The following is an 8,366-nucleotide window of genomic DNA, read 5'->3' on the forward strand; positions in this document are numbered from 1 at the left end:
ACTTTGTAGTAGCAAACATTAGTGCGAGCACCATGTGCTCTACTGCGGTGAATCCCTTTTCTGATGGGGTCATGATACGACTAGAGAAGTAGATAAGACGCATGAAAGAAGTTTGGAGGTCCTTTTGCATTAGTACGGCTCCAAGTGTATCACTTCCTACACTAGGGTTCACATAAAATGGCTTGTTCCATCTGAGGGGTGAAATGGTGGGAAGCGTGGCTAGGATTTGCTTCACCATGGTAAATTGCTGCTCATTTTCTTCACTCGATGAGAAGACATCCCTCTGGGTGACTTTTTGTAGAGGGAGAACCACTTGAGATAGCAAGTGAATGAACCTGCTTAAGTATCTTACCTTCTGAAGGAAAGAGACCAATTGCTTAGCTATGGTGGGTGATGACAAAGATGCCAAAACTTGAATCTTGCTAGGGTCAACTTCAATTCGTTTTGCTGAAATTACATGTCCAAGGAGAGTGAATTTGCTTTCACCAATGTGACACTTATCCACGTTGAGCTGGCCACCCAAGGTTTGCATCCTGGTCAGGCCATCATAGATTTTTCTCAAATGAAGGGAGCATGAACTATAGATGCAAAAATCATCTATGAAGATCCGTATTGACGTTCCAAAGTATGGTTGGAAGACAAAAGTCACATTGTGTTGGAATGTGGCCGGAGCGTGTGGTGAGGCCAAAAGTCATCACTCTGTAAGCAAAGCATCCCCAAGGTGTTATGAAAGTTGTCTTTTTATGGTCTTCTTCTGAAATACTAATTTGAAAGTATCTTAAGCCATCACATACTGTGTAGCACTCGTGACCTACCACTTCATTGAGAATTTCATCTCGGAATGGGAGGGGAAAGTGATCCCTCTTTGTGGATGCATTGAGAGCTTTATAGTCCACACAGACTCTCCACTTGCCATTCTTCTTTGGTGTGACTACTATTGGAGAGACCCATTCTGAGTCTTCGAAGGGGTAAATGAAACCTACCTGTAGCAAATTCCTCACTTCTTTGAGTAGTGCCTCTTGTTGGATTACCCCAAGTCTTTTGAGCTTTTTCACTACGAGTTTAATTCCTTCCTTTAGTCTTATGCGGTGTTGTGCTATTGTGATTCCTGTGATCTTATCATAACCATCAATGAACAATGTGGTGAAGTTACTTAGCATGGAGACATATTCCTTCCTCTCTTCATCGGTTAACTCATTGGAGAGCATCCGATGTAACCTACTTGTATCCTCTAAGGATTGTGTACTTGATGGTCCCTCTTGGTTTGTTGGTGGTGCTTCAGATTGTGTCAATATTTTTGGGTCTTTGAGGATGACCCCCATCACTTCGATGCTACTGTCACTTTCTTCAATTGTTGTTGTCTCTTCTCCTGAGGTGGACGAATAGTCACTGGTGGACTCATCTTCCAAAGCCTCCAAGATCATGTTGCGTTGCTTCCCAGTCCTCATGTCGTAGAATATGGACTTCCCTTTAGCGTCCTTCATCTGAATCATTCCGGTACTCCAGTCTTTCTTAGCTTCCATAGCCATGAGCCAGGGTCTTCCAAGAATGATAGGGTATCCCTCCCCTTTTTGTGGCATGACAAAAATGTCCACCTCTACTTCTGTATTGAATGCCTTTACTTTGACCGCATTCACAATGCCTACGCATTTCATTCTTACGTTATTTGCCATTTTGGCTCAGCAGGGTGCCGGCCTACTCACCTCTAGGCCTAGATGGTGCATCATTTTTTCACTCATGACGCATATCTATGCGCCACCATCTATTGAGGTGGTCCGGGGCGAGCAACAAGAGAGACAACCTCTAAACACCCCCCAAGGCTCCCGTGCTGCTCAATTGGGGCTGGGGGCAACCACAAGCACAACACAACAACCAACCAAACCCAAACAAGATAGGAGCACCACCTAGTTAGAGAGCGAACTAGGACGCAAAAAGGAGAATCCCTTAGCAATACAAGCTAGAAGAAAGGGTACACTATCACTAATTTGAATGCTACAAATACACACACACATACACAAAAAAAAATAAAAAAAATAAAGAGAGAGATCTTTGTGCAAGAATTTAGCTTCAATTTTAATGATTGATATGGGTGTATGAACAGCTTGGAGGAGAGTCAAGAGATACGATTAAGTTTGATGATGTTGCAATTTACACATTATCTTAGGGTTATGGGAGACCTCTCACCATACAACCCTCTTATAATGTTTTCCCAAGCAATGAAAACAAACACAAGAGCTCTTGAGTCACATACAAGCAGATACTACAAAAGAATCTCAAAATGAAAACGCGTCACCTTAAACCAACGAGATGAGGTTTCCAAGCGTGAATTGGAGAGACTCAAGAGAGTTTTGACCCGTGATTTGCACCCAACTTATTGATTAAATTGATGCGCAAGAGTAGGTACAACTTTGATTGGAAGTTATGAATCACTCACTCCCTTGCAATGCTACAACTAGCTCAAAGAAGCTTTCCTATACACCACATGTAATGGTGCATAGAGAGCTCACTCTCACTCCCTAAAACTAAGATGGTGAATGACACGCTCAAAGTAGTGAGCAATAGTGTAGGGATCCTGCCATTTACAAAGGGAGAGCCCTAATTAGGATTATACCTAATCAACATTTTCATAGAAAACCATGTTTATGAAATTTTTTATATGTTCTTATGAGAGTGGGGCTCTCTTGTCTCTTGAGTCACATGGATGTGGGCTCAAGAGGAGAGAACTATTGAGGTGAAATAGAGAAGATTTTAGAGAGGTGAGTGATTTTTTGTGTGAGGTTGCAATTTACAAAAAAAAGGTTAGCAGTTAGTATTAGTAGTTTGAAGTTAGTAGGATGGGATAAAATTACACGGCATATGCACTCAAGGTGCATTATATGATTTATACAATGATAAAAAGTAAGAGAAGGATGAGAATATACACAATTTGGCAAAAACCACAAGATGTACATGAAATTTTCCACCTTCTCCTCCAGTGAATGAAGCGGTTGTAGAGCTTTGTCGGTGCAGTTCTTGTGACCATGGGGAAGTTGAATTCTCCATGATCAAACTCCTCCTTTTTTAGGGTTTGAGCTTGGTTATTTGCTGATTTTTTCTCTTTTAATGAAAGGATGAAGAGGTTATGGTAATATGAATTTGATTCTAGAGAGAGAAATTGAGCTATATGTGTGTATAGATGATAATCTTTTGAGCTATGGAGTAAGGAGAGATGGAAATGGTGAAGAAGATGAAGTAAGCCATGAAAGTTACAGGTTTGAGTGGGGGATGGAGAGGAATGAGTGTATGTGTGTGGAAGTGGGAAAGAAGGTCAGAGAAAACTATGGGTTACTTTGTGAGAAAAGTGGGCAGACTGGGGTCCACTCAAAAAATCCTATCTCACCGATGGTAGCTCCAAAAATCATGAAAAAATTTGAGGTGATTATCCAAATTTTGAATTACATTTTCTCTGTTGATCACTTCTTCAAATTCCGAGCGGAGATAGGTGCCAAAATTCTCACCAAAAAGCCTGTTTTTTATGCCTGCAAAAGTCTTTTAGTGGCCCCCTCCTTGTTGAATTTGTACAATGCATCCAAGAGTGAGCCCCTCCTTTGTCATATCATAATAAAAAGCATCCAAGTTGCCCTTTACACATGCATGGAGGAGGACTATTGGTGAATAAAGCAATATATACATGGTGGGACTAGTGTATGGACTATTCATGAATTTTAGCTCAATGAGCACATGGTGTTAGAATAATGAGTAAAAATAATAAAAGAAATATGGAGGAATTATGGATATGGAAAGATATTGGAATCGTATGACATGGTCCCTCTTTGTATTATTTTGGGTGAAAGAGGAAAAGGTATGCAAGTAAATGAAAATAATATAATAAACATGACTAAGAAAGTAGAAATCAAATTTTTTGTTTTCACGAGGGTGAGGGTGAAAATGTGGAGGTGGTTTGTATAAAAGAAAAATATGAGGTTAGAGTATATACACATTGGCAAAAAATACACTCATGGTGCAAGAGGATGAAAGAAGACATACATAAGTTTAATAAAACGCACACATATATAAGTTTAATAAAACACACACCTAGGTATAAATATTTAAATAAAATATCAAAATAATTATAAAAAATTCATATATTTAGGCCATATATATAATGAAATATTTACACACAAAGGCTATAATATACCTTTTTTTTAAAAAAAAATTATTTTTTTTGGCTCAACTAGCCCAGTGACTAGCTAATTGAGGGTTTTCAAGAAAATATGGGAAAAGTCCCCTAACTCACACACGCCTATGTATAGTGAAATGGTAGGGATAGCCATAGTGTTTGGTTGAATTTGGTAGGGCGAGGTAGCTCACTATGAAAATTTTGAATAGCCGAAAAACGGCTATCATTAGCCCTCCCCCAGGATGATGGTATATTCATGTACCATCATAAAGCATCTTTTCCAAAGAGAGTACTTCAGAGTCCTTGACAAGATCTTCATTGTTTGGCCCCTCGGCATTTTGACTGGAGTTACATTCGTGCTTCATGTAACAATAGTTACATGAGGCAGCTGCCCTTCGACATATCTTTGGTAGATCCTTTGGTAGAAAGCGACTCAAATAGGGCTTCAAGCGATAACCATTTACCTTCCTAGAGTGCTCTTTCCCATTCAAGTCCATAAGTTGATAGTAACTTGAATTGAAAGCCTTCTTAACTATGTATGGCCCTTGCCATCTAGTTTCAAATTTAGCATCAAAACGATTATCGAGTCGATTGTTGTTTTAAGGCATAACTTCTCCCCTGTTCATACTCACAAGCACGACACAGACAACATACTTATCATCCGATGACACGACTAACCCGTAGGTGCACGTAGGCAATCTCGTTAGCTTGTCAGGCTGAGACCAATCTACACATACGCACTTTTATGATGCAACAATCACTAACCCTGGTAGAATGCAACCCACTCTATCCCTAACCGCTCTCAATACCGTTTACACTTCCAATGAACTCGGAATCGCATCAAACCTTCTAGGCACCATCCTCTCACTAGGATATACTTACCTATAAGTCTAATCTCACCATATTTGAACCCTATTTATCTCGAATATAGTCGCGATAGACTAACAGGTCATAATCCAAAAGTGGTCGAAACTTAAGTTCATGAGTATCTATGTGTAGCTAATCTCTTTCTCATTCCATAAAGCACTTGATTGTTGAAAACAGACACTATTTGTGCTACTTACAAGCAAAACAAGCTCGAGGAAGGATCGATCGCAAACAACTCAAAAATGTGAATGCGTGGCGTGGGCGCGTAGCTCTCGGAGAGACTACCGGGATGGTGTAGTCATGTAGTGAATCCGGTGAGGAAGAAGCGCGTAGCGAAGAGGATAAGAATCTCTCTCTCTCTCTCTCTCTCTCTCTCTCTCTCTCTCTCTCTCTCTCTCTCTCTCTCTCTCTCTCTCAGACTCGTACGACACAGGATTAATATGCAAAAAATGTTATTCAAAAATGATTCTAAGGTGACTTTTATACTTTAGTCACCTTAGCTCAAAAATGTACATGGGGTTCTCTTACTCATTATTACAAAGTGGGAACAAATCTGAGTCCTGACTAGCTAATTAATCTTTACATAACCCAGACGAATGGATCAAAATGATAAGACGTCTTTGACATAAAATGGGAATTTGATATGCTTTACAAGATAGCCTCATTACAACAGTTGGACAAATGGGGCTCCAACACTCCCCCCCTCCTAATTCATGTCTACCACGACATGATCGTCTTTGTCTTCAGTGTCGTTGTCGTCCTTCTTGGTTGATTTGATGTAGAAACGCATCATATCGCATAGACTCGCTTGCCATTAATGGGCCAAAAATTTTGGACTTGTACATGAAGAAGCCTGTGTAAAATGCTTCTTCGAAGGTTTGGAGATGGTAGCTTGGCAAAAACATTAGCCGTCTGAAATAGGCATACAATACTGGCTCTGTAGGTGGCCCACTTAGATCGTATGACAACTCTGAGATGCTTCTTTCGGTATTCATATACTCTGAACTCCAGCTTTCTGAGAAGACTGTGAGACAGGCCAAAAAGGTTCGAGCTATTTTACATAGCATCTTGCAGGATAGGTCGGCAGAGCCTCCGAATTCTGCAATGGCACCCTGAAGGGTTTTCACCATGTAAGAACCGGATATTCTCTCTCCCTCTGCAGGCCCTGGTGATGGGGGCTTTTCACAAGCCAAGCTCCCATACCCCTCTTCTCTCGTCCCCACCCCATGAAAACCCCCTCTTAGGGAGGGAGTGATAAAAGGCATTGGAAAAAGTAAGAAAAAAATAAATTATGATTATGTAAATATATGAGAAAGGTAAAATAGGCCACCTCATGGCTGCTGGGCAGCCCATCCCCACCTTGCCTCCTTTTTCTTCATTGTTGCTCCGCCGTGTGTCCCTTTTCCTCTCCTCCACTCAAAAGGTCAACCCCATCTCTCTTCCCCTTGTCCTTTCTCCTTTCTCTCTCTCCTCAAGCTACCCCACCTCTCACCAATATTGCATTCTAACTCACCAATAATGCACCCTAACTCACATGTAACTTATCCTATCTTCCAAAATAGTATACCCCACCCCCCCCCTTTCTCTCTCCTATCATATCCCATGACCCAAATACCCCCCTCTCTCTCTAAAGGACGCCATGTCTCTTGTCTTGTAGCTAAATAACCTCTCCCGCACTCACACACACTCAGTTTCACTGAAAAAGGTGCCCACAGACCCATCCCCACCCGGTGGTTACCTGATTTTTCTTGTGTTCACACACATCTGCACACAGATTCACCTCTGAACACACTCCCCTCTCTCCCCTCTTGTAATTACTTTATTCTCCATGTCACCTCTCATTTTTTTTTATCAACCCATCTCTCTCTCTTAGTCTCTCTCTCATGAGATTGCTGTTCTGGCACATATACACACAGCCAGACAAGTGGGACCCACAGTCACATGGCCTATGTAGATAATGATTTCTTCATTTCTAAATTCTAGAATTTCTCCCCCCTCCTCCCCTATATAAAGAGGGGTCACCATCACACTTCACACACACACAACATCACCAAAGAGTACACTATGCATTGTTTGTGCCTAGTGCACACACAGACACCCACACCATCACCATCACCACAATCACCATGCTCGTCTTGAGCATGACCTCTACACCCTTGGGCTATGGAAGATGAAGGGAAGCTAAATGAAGGATGATGGCCATAACCCTCGTGCGAGTCTTCGCCATCAACTACCACCTATCCGCCATGTGCTCTACCACTCTCTCCCTTCTCATTCCTCTAATGATCCCCATTTCATCGCCTTATTCTCTAAATAAAGCTTGAGGTTTTGTGAGTATGTTTTCCTGCAATGTTTTGCCCATGTGAGGTGTGTGGAATCGCCACCTAGTCTTGTGTTTGGAGTGAGCTTGTGTATGTGTGAAGGGTGTGCGGATTCACCATCCTTCTGTGGTGCCTAAGTACTAAGCCGCTATACCCCCTCCCTCACTCTCTCTCTCTCACTTGATGTCATTTCCCTTCCTCTTCATCATTACTCCCAAGCATCCATCTCTCTTGGATGAAAACTTTGTTATGGTGGTGTGTTGTTTGCGTTCTAGCCGCTGAAGCTAGGTGGTGCCCTCTGTTTGCTTTACCATGACAGCAGGCTCGAGGCGCGCCATTCGGTCCCCGGTGTTTTAGAGGCCGTCAGGGGTTCGGGATTTGCTTTGCTCCCGTCATTTGGTGCCCCCACTGAGGATCTTCTCATGAAACCCTTCAGTTTACAAGACTGAAACCCCTAAACTAATGTGAATGGATGAATGGCTAGCAGGATTTGCTAATTGGACGACAGAAGAAGAAGAGCTCCAAGCACAACTAGACGAACTCCGCATCTCCATCGAAGCTCGAGTGCCAGGCGTAACGGTAATCGATTTGCAGTGGGAGAGTCAACCAACACGCCAAACCCAGTGGATATACATAGGCCAAGTGCCAAGAAGAAGAAGGAGAAGGTCAAAACCATGTCCGCAACCTACAACCAACCCACAACAACAAAATGGAAGGAGCTGTGCACAATAGAGAATCAACACTATTCTACTTTGAGAATCGGGTAACTCAAGTCACCGAGGTAATTATCACAGTCAGTTTTCAAGTCGCACCTGATGCTGCAGCACAGATAACGGAATCATTGGCTCACACTCTCACTAGAGAAACTAGGGATCTACTGAGTTTGTTTCAGGAAAGAACTCCACCCTCTCCCACAAGCTTGGACAGTGACTAAGCACCTCTAAGATTCACATGAATTAGTGCAACCTACCTCAAGACAGATCACACATACCAACACGTGTACACTCAATCAAGGTAAT

Source organism: Adiantum capillus-veneris, chromosome 22 (genome assembly GCF_014529385.1).
Source record: "Adiantum capillus-veneris isolate H3 chromosome 22, ASM1452938v2, whole genome shotgun sequence".
Classification (NCBI taxonomy): domain Eukaryota; kingdom Viridiplantae; phylum Streptophyta; class Polypodiopsida; order Polypodiales; family Pteridaceae; genus Adiantum; species Adiantum capillus-veneris.